This window comes from Castor canadensis, chromosome 18 (assembly GCF_047511655.1).
Source record: "Castor canadensis chromosome 18, mCasCan1.hap1v2, whole genome shotgun sequence".
Taxonomy (NCBI): Eukaryota; Metazoa; Chordata; class Mammalia; order Rodentia; family Castoridae; genus Castor; species Castor canadensis.
In genome coordinates, this window is record NC_133403.1 from 13,240,708 (window position 1) to 13,254,853 (window position 14,146).

Sequence of the window (14,146 nt, forward strand, 5' to 3'; positions counted from 1 at the left end):
TCTAGCAACTGGGTGCTCATGGGTTTTCTCATCCTAAAGAGGCCACAAAAATTCTAAATTGCTGGCTTTCCACCTGGTTTCTATTGCAGCATCTTCAAGGAATAGAAAGCAACCCCATGAACCACAGTTCACTGCATCTGCCATTCTCAACTTAGGATAGGTAGGAGGTGTAGCATCTCATGCATGCCTCCATATAAGCGGGTGTATGTGAGACACACACATACATGCACACGCTGACCTAAGACCCTTCGTGGTTCTTAGATCATAGGACAAGCTGGGTACAATGGCTTATGCCTATAACTCCAGCTACTTGAGAGACAGAGATCAGGAGGACTGCAGTTTGAGGCCAGCCCTGGCAAAAAGTTAGCAAGATTCCCATCTCAATAAACAAGCAGGATGTGGTGATGTGCACCTTGACTCCAGCTATTCAGGAAGCTAAAGATAAGAGGATCACAGTCTGAAGCCAGTCCTGGGCAAAAATGCTAGACCCTGTCCAAAAAATAGCTAAAGGAAAGGGGTTGGGGGGCGTGGCTTCAGTAGTAGAGTGTCTACCTAGCAAGCACAAAGCCCTGAGTTCACATCCTGGTACCACCCCTCCCAACCCCCCCCCCCGCCCCCAACAAAGAATCCCAGGGTTGAACTCAGGTCTGACATTTTAGATTCCTTATGAGCTGGCATAATTCTTCTTTGCCAACCTGATATATCACTATTTTCCCTTCAGTAGTTCAGCTGAACTGTTTCCTATACCTAGTCCATTAACAATTTTGTAGTTGCATGCTTCCTTTATTTCTTTTTGTTTTCCTGGAATTCCCTTGTTCTGTTTCTACTTAAATAAACTCTGCCATGCTTCAAGACTTGGCTCACATGCTGCTGCTACAGTGCAAGGGTGTCTGTCTTACTCTGGCTGAGTCACCTGCCAACACCCGATAGGTCCTCCTACATGACTTCTAGAGCCGCTGGTTAATTCTCACCATTTCTCTCCTTCCAGTCCATGAACTTCCAAGTGCAAGAGACTTTCTCCTTCCTTGGTGGGACCTGGCCTAGGATGTAGAAGGTGTGCTGTAATTCCTAGAGGCCAGGTGCTAAAGGAGAACAGATTCATTCCACCGGGGCATCAGGGAGTATGTCCAATAGAAGGTAACAGTTGAGCTTGGCCCAGTTCCTTGAGGGGGTTCCAAAATAAGATCCAGAGCTTGTTGTGGTGTGGTGGGATGCACCTGTAGTCCCAGCTACTCAGAAGGCTAAGGCAAGAGGATCACTTGGGCCCAAGAGTTTGAGGCGTCTTTTTCTTTTTCCCTCTCTAATCCCCTCCTCCTGCCCCTCTCCCTCTCCTCCTTTTCTTCTTTTTTTTTTTCCTTTTTCCTTTTCCTTTCCCCTTTCTCCTTTTCCTCTGCCTGCCTGCCTTCCCCTCTCCCCCCAACCACCTCTTTCTTTGTCGTTTTTTGTTTTGGTGGGACTGGAATTTGAACTCAGGGCTTTGTATTTGCAAAGCAGGCACTCTACCACTTGAACCACATCTCCATTCTATTTTGCTGTGATTATTTTGGAGATGGGGTCTCATGAACTATTTGCTGGCCTCAAACTGCCATCCTCCCCATCTTAGCCTCCCAAGTTTCTAGGATTACAGGTGTGAGCCACTGACACCCAGCAAGACCCCATCTCTTAAAAAACAGGAGAGATGGCCTGGTCCATGTAGTTAAGAGGGGGACCTCCTGATCATCTCCTGAGCTTTTTTTCCATCATCAGGTCATTGTCTCTGGTGGAATTGTCTGCCTTTTCAAAGGAAGCATTTGAATGATGGCCTGGTCAGGACCCTCTGGGACCAGCCTATGTCTATGACTGGTTCCTTGAGTCAAAGCCCACAGACAGTAGACTTCCCAGCAGATGGGATGCAAAGGCTTTATGACTGGTCATCCCAGGGAGGACCAAAGACCCTGAGTGAAGCTTCCCCAGGGCTGCTCTTAGGGTGAGACCTTATATCCAACTTTTTGGAAAATTTTCTGAACAAAGAACCAAAGACCTAGTTCTTGACTTCCTTTTAGATGGAAACACTGCTTATTTGTTGTTCTCAAAGTGCCATTTGGCTTCACTTTAACTTTACAGATACTGTTGTAGATGCTGCAAAAAATAGTAGCCACACTTTTGCTTGTCATCTTGTTCTGTGCACTGTGGTCTTGTTGAAGGGAAGGGCTAGCTAGGTCTGATTTCTCTTCCATACCACATGGCCTGGCACAGAGGTGGCATCAGCTCTTCACTTGTGTGGAGGTTGCTATATATTTTCCCCAGACAGAAAAATAAAATGCATCTCATAGAAGCCCAATGTTGTGAATGGGTGGCCTGCTCCAGGATCTAAGCAATGGGTACACAGCAACCAGGAATGGTGTGTACAGAGGCACTGAGAATGCCAGGGCCTGGGTGTGGTTGAGGAGGGCCAAGACTCTGGCCAGCGTGTTGGGTTTCACCTGGCTTCCCCTTTATTCCTGTGTCTGTGCTTGTGTTGTGGTGCCAGCTCACAATCTGTGAGGGAGCTGATTGATTTCTCATAGTTCTTTTCAAACCCCAGTACTGCCCCACCCCCAACACATACACGTACACACAAAGAATACACGGTACTTATTTTCTCACTTCCTTGAAGTAATAACTGTTAGAAATTTCATCATTTTTTTCTAATTTATTTTAAAATAAATTTAAAAGAAAAAACACATTATGGAGTCAAGGCCTCATTAATATTCCCTCCACACGCACCTCCAAGAAAAAAAAAAAAAAAAGAAGAAAGTCCTTTTATGGGAGGGAGTAGGAGTTAGTGGATAACTGCTTGTGTTCTAAAAGGTGTGGCCTTCTATGTGTAGGGAGAGTTTAAACAGCCCAGTGGAAAGCCCTAGCCATGCTCAGTCTTTGAATGTAGACTTCAAGGCTTCTGGAACAAACATACGAGCTTACTTCATTGCTCTTCTCAAAACATGCTAAAAAAAAAAGTTTTATAAATATATAAAACCTCAGAAACAAAGAAAATGAGAGAACATCAGTAATTTCAGTAAGAGACCAGTAATTTCAGCATGTTTTCTTTTGTGCTCTACCACTTGAGTCATGCCCCCAGCCCTTTTTCCTTTAGTTATTTTTTGAATAGGGTCTTGAGTTTTTGCCCGGGGCCAGCCTTGGGCTGCAGTCCTCCTATCTATGCCTTTCACCTAGCTGGGATCACAGGTATGAACCCCATTACACCCAGTTAGTTTGTTGAGATTGGGGCGGGGCGGGGGGTCTTCCCAACTTTTTTCCCATACTGGCCTTAAACAGTGATCTTTCCACACTCTGCCTCCCAAGTAGCTGGCATTATGGGCACCACTGCACCCTGCTCAACATGTTTTTAAAGATGAGAAATGAGTGGTAGGAGTCACACCTCACAGCACACACCTGTAATCCCAGCATTCAGGAGGCTAAAACAGGAGGATGGCTTCAAGGTCAGCTACTTAAGAAAATTGTCTTTAAAACAAACAAACAAAAAACCATGGTGGGTGGTGGAGAAAATGCATTGTGTGTCTTCCCACTCCCTTCTGGGCTCTTTCTATATTTCAGAGGCTAATAAGCTAGAGCCATAGCACTCAGAATTCCCTGCCATCAAAGTTTTGGCCAAGGAGATGCATCTCAGGAAAGGTAGAAAGCTTTCTTCCTCTGGCAGTGCTGTGGGGCATGGGTTAGATGAGTTTTTGCAGGGGCTTCCATATTCCCCCACTGATGAGCTGTCTCAGTGCTGTAGAGCACCTGTGTTGTTGCCAGCAATTTCATGCATCCCAGAAGCAATAGTGGCTTCAGAGGTGCAGAAGGTTAGTGGTAGCCTACTTTATTTTTATTCTCACAGTAGCCTTTCCTTCTGTTTTAAAAGCATCTAATTTCCTGTAGTAAACCACTTTGTGTTTGAAATGCCTAGCATGGGACTGGTGGGGTGGCTCAAGTGGTAAGAACACCTGCTTAGCAAGCGTGAGGCCCTGAGTTCAAACCCCAGTGCTGCCAGAAAATAAATAAATAAAGTGAAATGCCTGGCATGGTTTCTGTTTTCCTAATGGAACCATCTTTGATATAAATAGGAATTAAAAATGTGTAAATTTGTTGTTCTTCATTAGTGCTAGGGTTAGAACCCAGGGCCTCACACATGCTAATTACATCTTCTATCACCATACTATATCCCAACCTAAAATTTTTGATGGAGAAAAATTTACAGTTTTATTAAGAAGTATTAAAGAAGTCTCAAATAAGTAGTGTTTTTGGCTAGGAAGACTCTATAAGGTTTTTATGGGGAATGTGACAAGTCAGTTCTAAACTGTTGGGAAGAATAAAGGCCTGATGAGTGGAGAACATTTACCCTATCAGTGTTAAGGCTTACTTTAAAGTTGTCTTAGGAAGACACTGACTGTGAGATACATGATACATGTCACTGGGCACAGTGCAGACTCCTCATACACAGTGCTGTGACAGCTGGAAAAGAATGAAATTGGATCCCTAACTCACAACATACAGAAAAATCAGTTTTGGGATAAATTAAAGAAAAAAAATTAATGATTGGGGGGGTGGATAAAGGAGAATGATAGAGGGGGTGAATTCAAATATGATACATTTGATATGTTGTAAGAACTTTTGTAAATGCCACAATGTATTCCCAGCACAACAATAAAAAAAATTTAGAAGACAATCTTCAGAAAATATTTTTTATGACTTTGGTAAGGAAAGTGCTTGTTTTTTAATCTCCCAAAAATGTTAATTGTAAAATAAAAGCAACCAATTTTACTAGATTAAAATTAAGATCTTCCCTTCATCAAAAGATACCAGCAAAAAATGAAAAGACCAGCTACAGGATGAAGAGATGATGTTTATGATATTTATAGCATTATTATAACCCAGCATATATAATAAACTCTTATAGGTAGACAAAAAAAAAAAACAACAAAATTTTTCTAAGAATGGTGATACTCAGCCCCATTAATGTTCTAAACTATAGTAAGATGCCATTTTACAGGGCAAAACTTAAGGTATCTGCCAAAACGAAGTGTTAAAGAGGATATAGATGGCTTGGAAATCTTATGTGGTGCTGGACGAATTGATCGGCTTACTTTAGAAAACAGGTACTATCTTTCAAAACTGAACATTCTTATATTCTATGATTCAGGGTTCTTACTTAGAAAACCTTTGGAGAAATTGTTGCAACATTGTTTGTACTAACATACATCTTGGAGCAACCCACATGATAAATGTGTGCCCCAGTGACAGTGAGTGACTGTCATGCTTACACAGCAGCATGGATGAATCTTAAAAACAGAATGTCAACTGACAAAAGCAGAATGTATCATTCTGTTATTTAACATATGAGGTAAAGTAAAAAATAAAGCACAATGAAAAATTCTGGCTCCTACTTCCTCCCTGGTGGTGAAACAGAGTATGGAGAATGGGAGAAGTAAACATGCAAGTTCAACCCTACAGGTGTTTTCTGAGTAGATGAATAGAATTATTATAAGGCTTGCATTTTACATATTATGTCATTAGGTCATTCTTTGGGATGTTGCAGATACTATGTAGCTCTTTTTTTTTTTTTTTTTTTTTTTTTAGACAAAGCCTCTCAATGCTTCCCAGGCTTGTCTGAACTCTTGAGCCCATGTTGATCCTTTTGCCTCAGCCTCCCAAGTGTTGTGCATAGCTTTTGAAAAGAAAAGCCAATATGAAAAGAGTGATAACTGATTTAGTATAGCAGAGCAGCTGTAACATGGGCCTAATCCTAACCATGACTCTGCTTAAGCGAGGGAACAGGAGGGAAATAAGCCAGGTTGCCCAGCATGACCCTGAAAGTTTCAGTGTGTGATGGCTCTGAATATGGAGGAGGTGGACATCTGGGAGGAGAATGGGATGGGGTTGGTGAAATTCTCTCTTCACTGTGCATAGCTCAGTGACTCTTCTCCCAAGAAGATACAAATCTTACTTTCTAGACCTGTGCAATCCAGTGGTAGTGATGAGTCCCATGTAGCTGTCACGGATCTGAAATATGAGTGTTTTGAGTGAAAATGTCCTGCAAGTACAAAGTACACACCAAGTAGCAAAAACTTACTACAGCAGCTCAGCAGCACAGCTCCAGGAAAACTCTCACATGCTTCAGATCAAAGCAGTGTTTCTCCACCCCCACCTCCCACCCCTACAGCACCACAGTGTCCAAGAGGAAGGTCAGCCCCACAAAAGGGGTGGCAAAGGAGGAACCCTAAGAGGAGATCTGCGAGGTTGTCAGTTAAGCCTGTGCCTGCAAATGTCGAAACGAAGCCCAAAAAGGCAGAGGGGAAAGATAAGTCTTCAGACAAGAAAATCTGAACAAAAGGAAACAAAGGGAACAAAGGGAAAACAAGCTGAGTGGCCAACCAAGAAACTAAAGGAGATTTACCTGCAGAAAACAGAAACTAAAAACCAGGAGAGAGCGGCCTCTGATGAAGCAGAAGAGAAAGAAGCCACGTCTGACTAATCATGCACCACCTCTCACCAGTGCTCCCTGTCTTTCTCGTGCAATCCAGAGGAATATTTCATCAACTATTTTGTAAATACAAGTTTTTTGGTAGCTGTAGCAACATTTTTAAAAAGGAAAGAATCCCACCTCATCCCATTTTTCTAAACTGTGATTTTTTTTAAAGAAGTGAAATCATTTCACTGGTTGTTTATTTTTTGGTGCAATCAGTAATAGTGGGATAGGAATTGTGGAGGCTTTGGCTGTCCAGGGTGTTGGTTAATATTCCATAGGTGGGGGTTAGTTTTATATCCTATAATACAAAGCATACTACCTGGCAGTTTGGGTCACAGTTGTTCATTTAATGTCTTGAATATTTTAAACTCTAGCCTGTGTTGTTTTCTAATAGAACTATTCCCTAAGGGAAACCACTCCTTTATCTTTGTGTGTGCTCTGTATCATTTAGTTGTGGTAGCCCAGTTTTCTTAATTTGTTCATATGTGGTGAAAGATGGAAAACTTGAGCCTGTGGTATACATGATATAAAATTGTGAATCAGTGGAAGTTAAGTACCAGATGATCAGCATTTGAAGATATGGTAGGTGATGTCCTCAAGGAAAATTTGCCTCCAGGTTTGGAGCTGGAATGTCAATGGAATAACTGTTTAAAAAAGAAACACAATACATGGCTTTAGATTTTTGGTATGTGCATGGAAAGTTGTATACAAATCAAAATGTCTGTGTGCTGATCCTCAACATAATAAAACCTCAATTGTGAAAAAAAAAATCTTGTGAATGTTCCTTTATAGCAATTGTGTGTCAGAATGATAGTATTTTTTTTTAATATATTGGATTAAGGTACTAAAATTTAATGTTTCTTTTTACTCATTGAAAGTGGTTTGCATTATATTTCTGTTAGGCAGCACCTGGACTTAAAGTCTACAGAATAGGAGCCATCAACCCCACAAAGGGGAATTATGGAGGTTGAAATAGAGCAATTAGGAAAAGTTGTCTGTGGTAACAGGTGGAACCCTCAGCCCTGTTTTCTGCCATGCACTCTGAATGCCAACAGCCACATCTGCATCCCAGGCAGGAGATCAGGGGGTCTTTCCTGTAGATACTGTGTTCATAGGAGAAACAGGAGGGAAGTTACAGCTGGGAGAACGTTCCTCAGCTAAAAAGCTAAGTCTCCATTATGGCCTCCACTTCAAGGCTCACCTGATCCATGACCAGGACCTGAACCACCTATGCTCACTGAGCCTGTGGCTATCCAGACCACTCTTCCCCTAAACACAAAAGAGTCTGTGCTTTCCAGGCTCTGGAAGAAAATTCCACTGTGAATGTTCAATAGACTTTTTTTTTTTTTTTTTTTTTTTGCTTTCTTTCTTTTGGCAGCACTGGGGTTTGAACTCAGGGCCTCGTGCTTGCTAAGCAAGCATTCTGTCACTTGAACCACACTGCCAGCCCTCAACAAATTCTTGACATAGCATCCTTCATTAGAAGGGTCAGAACAGAGTGGCTAGAGGTAGGTGACTGTAGCATGTAAAACAGAGGTTACATGTGGGGGCTTGGAAGCAGGCTGCTATGACTAGCTGGCTGGCCTGTACCACTTAGTGGCTGTGGTCCTTCGGGCAAGTAAAGCAGGGACAAGAATAGTGCCTGCCTTTCAAAAGGAGGGGAGGGGATTTAAGAGAAATAGAGGGGGTGAATATGCATGTATGGAAATATCAATGAAACCCTTTGTACAATTAATATATGCTAATAAAGTTATTCTTAGTTTAGCAGAGAAAAAAAAAAGAATAGTGCCTGCCTCTTTGACTGTTGTGAGGATTAAGTGACAAGATACATGGTGCATAGCAAGTGCTTCGAAAAAATGGTACACAGTAATTAATTCCTCGATGTATATTAGCAGTTACTGTTACCTTATTAATTCAGGGAGCAAAAGAAAAGTTTAAAGATATATTCTGACAGCAAATGGCAGTCTAGGAAGTTCCAAGTTGTTATTCTACCTTAGAAACATTAAAAAACAACAAGAGCCTGGGTAAAATAACTGTACAGAAGCTCTGGAAAACAGAGGTCTTTGAGCCAAGCAAACACCTAATCAGGAAAAACGCATCCAGCCAGGTATGGTGACATACATGGGAGCACTTGGGAGTTTATGTGTGAGGATCAAGAATTTGAGGCCAGCCTGGGCTATGTAGCAAGAGCCTTTTTTTTTTTTTCTTTAAGCCATATTCACAACAGTAGGAAGTTCTGTAGCATTTTTATTTCCTCCCCAGTGACACAGCTTGGTCTCAGGGAAGTAACGTACTAATTCCCTCCTCCAATCTTCTGTGCAGCATTCTAGTCCTGTCTGGGGCTGCCTCACGGTCTGCTATCTGTTTCTCCTGACTTGGAGCTGAGATGAAGAAAAGTAGCAGAGCTTGATTGCATCTGGGAGAAGCTGTGGAAAGTGGCATGCAGTCTTTGTGAAAACTGCAGGGGGAGTACACATTTGGAGATGGCTGGGGCAAGGGACTATGGGTGAGGAATCCAGTCGAGCATTTGGAGGCTGCAGGTAGAACTCTGGGAAATTAAGACATTAAAAGGCAGCCCTGTTGATGTGGGAGTGAAGAAAAGCTCCCACACAGACTCAGACAAGATGCATGCACAGAAAAGACCTGAGACAACCTACAAAATCTTCACTTTGGGCTGGTCCCTTGGCTCAGACCAGCCTTACTAATTAGTGATGATCCAGTCTTCCAAGACTGGGAAAGGTGACTGATTTTGTACAAAGAAAGAAGAAAATATGGCCCATCTAGGGAAAGAAAAGAGCTGGGATATAGCCAGTGGTAGAGTGCTTGCCTGGCATTAAACAGTATCTTAAGTGTACTCAGGGAACTAGAGGAAAACATGGACAAGGAAATCAGAAAGTGACATATGAACAAAATGAGAATGTCAACAGAGAAATGATAAAAAGGAACAAAACAAAAACTCTTGGCCTGAAAAATACAATAACTGAATTAAAAAGTCACTAGATGGGTTTGAACAAGCAGGAGGAGGACCAGGCAAACTTCAAAATAGGACATTTGAAATCACTGACTCTCTGGGAACAAAAAGGAGAAAGATAAACAGAGCTTCCTCAAGCGCATATGGAATACCTTCCAGGATAGATCATGTGTTAGCCCCCAAAACAAGTGTTAACAAGCTGGGCGCCAGTGGCTCACGCCTATAATCCTAACTACTTGGGAGGCTGACATTGGAAGGATCACAGTTTGAGGCAAATAGTTTGAGAGACACCATCTCCAAAATAACCAGAGCAAGACAAATTGGAGGTGTGGCTCAAGTGGTAGAACACCTGCTTTGCTAGTACCTGCTTTGGAAGTTCAAAGCCACAAAAAAGTGTTAAATTTAAAAGATTAAGATCATACAAAGAATCCTTTTCTTTCAGTACTGGGGTTTGAACTCGGGGTCTTTTGCTTACTAGGCAAGTACTCTACCCCTTGAAGCATGCCCCCAGCCCTTTTTGCTTTAGTTATATTTTACATAAGAGTGTCATTTTTTTCCTGGGCCCACCTGGACTGCAACCTAATCCTGTCTTGCTGGGATTACAGGTCTGTGACCAGCTCTTTTTTTTTTTTGTGCCTACTGCAATCCTCCTGATCTGTGCTGGATGTCAGGCATGCACCACAGTACTCAGCCACAAAGCATCCTTTCTGATTACTATGGAATGAAACTAGAAATCTGTAATAGAAGGGAAACTGGAAAATTCATAAATAGTACAGTTAAGCAATACTCTTAAATAATGATGGGTCAAAGAAAATCAGAAGGGAGCCGGCTGCTGGTGGCTCTCTCCTGTAAAGCTACTTGGGAGGCTGAGATCAGGAGGATCGCAGTTCAAGACCAGCCCAGGCAAATAGTTCTCGAGACCCCCCACATCTCCAAAATAGCCAGAGCATAGTGAAGAGGTCTGGTGGAGATGAACTAGTGTGGGTTGTAATACACATGTGCATGGAAGCAACCCTAGGAATCTCTGTACAGCTACCTTTATCTCAAACTAGCAAAAATGCTGTCTTATTATCTCATGTTTTCTTTTCAACAAAATTGGAGAAGAGGGCAGAACAGGTTCTGTCTGGAAGGAAGGGGTGTGTGGGGATGAGGATGAGGGGAATGGGGGGGGGGCAGTGGGGAAGAGATGGCCCAGACAATGTATACACATATGAATAAATGTAAAAACAATAAAAAAAACAGTAGAATGGATTGGTTGCAATGAGCAAATTAAGGATTTATGGCTATATATTCTTCTCTTACAGTTGTCTCTCCTTATCTGCTGGGTCCACATCTGGATCAAAAATATTACACCTGTGCTGAAATGAAAAGACTTTTTACTTATTCCTTAAACAATACACTGTAACAACTATTTACGTAGCATTTACATTGTACTAGGTGTGTGAGTCATCTAGAGGTGATTTCTAAGTGCACAGAAGGATGTGTGTAGGTCATATGCAAATTCTATGTCATTTTATAGAAGGGACTTGAGGGCTCTTGCACTTGGGTATACTGGACTTGGGTGGGGGTACTGGAACACTCCCCCGTAGACATGGGGGAGTGTCTTACAACTCCTATACCAGTACCCATACATAACAAACCTGCTAAGTTAGTTCGGAGGGATTCTTTGTAGTTCTTTATGCTGTTAGCCTGTTTTCCACCGGAAGTGTACAGTTAAGATGTTCTTTAGTCAGAAGTCACTGGGACTTAACTTTTTCCTCTATGTGGTTATGTTCACATTTAAGTCTCATTTGTATTTGGTCTTAGGGCTTTGCCTCCTATCTTATTGATTTAATTTTAATTTTTAATTGAGATATAATTCACTTACCATGAATTTCACCACTTTAAAGTACACGGTTACATGGTTTTTAGTATATTCACAAGGTTGTGTAGTAATTTAATTTTATTTCTAGAATATGTAAAATATAAGGGTGGGCAGCTGCTTTGGCAGTGGAGATCAGGAGAGTCACAGCTTATTTCTATCCTTGGCAAAATGTCACTGAGACCTCCATCTCAACAAACAGGCTGGGCATGATGGTGCATATCTGTAATCCCAACTGTGTGGGAAGTATAAGTAGGAAGATCATGGCCTGACACCAGCCCTGGAAAAACTGGAGACCTTATCCGAAAAATAATTAAAAGTAAAAAGGGTTAGGAGCATGGCTCAAGTGGTAGAGCACCTGCCTAGCAAGCATGAGGCCCTGAGTTCAAACCTCATTACCACAAAAAAGAAGAATATGTAAAATATAAACAAGATTGAAAAGTCTTAACTACCAGCCTCCCTTTCATTTTTTATTTATTTAAACTTCTCTGAACTAATCTTTTTTTCCAAATATTGTCAATTGCACAATAGCTTCTTTTCTACAAAAAACATATTAAAATGTATTCTGCAAAAAAGTCATAACTATATGACTTTCTTAGAATTTCTGTTGCCTATATAGAAATACCACAATGCAACCCTTTGTATAATTAATGTATTCTAATAAAAATATGAAATAAAGGAGCAAGTCATGAGAAAAAGAATTTGTTTCCTTTCTTGCCCCTTTACCACGCGCCTGCTCACGGCATAAGGTAACTAATTCTATTAGTTTCTAAGCTTATCTTTCCGGTTTTCTGTCCAAGGAAGCATGTGCTCACACACATAAACACACAAATTTTTTCTTTCATAAGAAAATCTTACAGGCTAAGAGTGTAGTTTAGCGATGCAACAGTTATTCGGATGGGCAAGTCCCCAGCACATAAACAGAAAAATTCGTACAGTGCATATACTTTTTGTCCTGTGATTTTCTTCTTTTCTAATTAGCAAAACATCTGTAAGATCTGTGTTAATTCATAGAGCTCCTTCTCCTTTTCCATAGCTGTCTTGAACTCTCCCTGAAGGACCTGTCATACTTTAGTGAGTCTCCTGTATGTTGGCCTTTCAGTTGTTGCCGTTATTTTGCTGTTAAAAATGATGCCACAATAATAACCTGTGCATATGATCATCACCCTCCACACTGAATTTGGGAAATAATTTTTCCTATAAATTCTGAAATGTGTGGATTGCTGGGTCAAAAGGTAAATGTTATATAATTTTGCTCAATATTGCCAAATTCCTTATTTTTCTACTTTCCCAGCTGTTGGCCCAAGATTTAGTTTCCTGGACTCAAATAAGTGTAGAATAATTTACAATTCAAAGGCTGACAAATGCTAAAACTGGATGGGGTACTGAGACAGCAGGCATAAACTAGGATTATCCTTATTCAGGATCCTGGGCATGACTGCCCTCTCCAGTCAATTATTGTCTGTTCCACTGGCCAGTTTGTAGAACTTTGTCATCCTCTTTGATGTTCTGTTTGTCCTTGTGATCATGTGCCTTTTAAAAAAAATAATCTCAATGTCTTTTTACTAGGTGTCACAGGCGAGATACATGAATGTTTTTTGATCTGATATCTTTAACCAGAAGCTTCAAAAATGTTACTGATCTGGGACTTTAACATGGGTGAGATAGGATAGAATAAAGACTCAGAACAGTCTGAGCCAGACGAGAAGGTAAGATCTTGTAAAAGGAGCGAACAAAGCAAGAGAGATGATGGGCCCAGAGAGCCACAAGGGCAGCCTGGAACAAGATGGAGGGCTGTGGGAAGGGGGCTTCCAGGCAGCAGCATGAAGTGTGAGATGCAGAGTTTAAGTGTTTCCCAGTCTTAGTACTTGCCTTTATCTACTGTAGGATCTGTAAGAGTTAGTGGTAGAAATGCAGAAAGCAATTACTATTTTGACCCTGTTTTTGTTGTTGCTAGTGGTGTTTTTGGTTCTGAGGATCATGCCCAGCATACTAGGCGAGCACTCCACAACTGAGCTACCTCCCCAGTCCTATTATACTCACTTTCAATTATGAAATAAACTCTGCTTTATTGAGAGGTATGGTAAAAGTTTAAGTGAGCTGCACCTTATTCTGTCCCAACAGTAAATCAGTAGGTAACATTTAAAATGAATGCAACTAGCAATAGCAGTGTGAACCTATTGTATGGAAGTATTAATATAAATACCAGAAGAAATGAGTGCAAAGGGTGTCCCTGGGGAGTGGGATTGGGCACAGGAGACTGGGGACAGGGGAGGCAGGGTTTTCTGTTTCATCTTTTGATGTTGCATATATATATATCATGATGGAGTTTTTGAGATAGGGTCTCGAGAACGATTTGCCCAAGGCTAGCTTTGAGCAGAGATCCTTCTTATCTCTGCCTCCAGAGTAGCTAGTATTGCAGGCATGCACCACTAGTGCCTGGCTGATGTACCATATTTAAGAATTGAAAAGACCTTGGATAAGGATTTCTCCTCAAGCCATGTCATGTTTCTGCTGACAAGTCCCTAGGTCACAGCTTGCATGTGTCATAGGCCTGTGGTGACTTCAACCTCTGCTATTGGTGATAGCAGAAAATAAGACCTTCCCTCTCTCTTTCTCCTTTGTGCCGGAAATGTTCATGAACCCTCTAGCAGTTGTAGGGAGACAGATTTTGAAGTTGGAAATCACAGGCTGAATGGAGTTGTTTTGTGGTGTGGGAGTTTGAACTAGAGCCTTGCACTTGCTAGGCAGGCACTCCTATCACTTGAGCCGAGCCCCCAGCCTGTTTTTTGCTTTATTTTTGCCTGGGGCCAGTCTCAGACCATGATCC

At 41.6% G+C, this 14,146-nt stretch overlaps 1 protein-coding gene across 4 annotated transcripts in view; it reads left to right on the forward strand.

The window, feature by feature from the left end:
• Positions 1–14,146, forward strand: part of Dgcr2 (DiGeorge syndrome critical region gene 2) — a 74,518-nt gene that overhangs the window by 21,558 nt on the left and 38,814 nt on the right. The gene's annotated exons all lie outside the window — the stretch shown is intronic.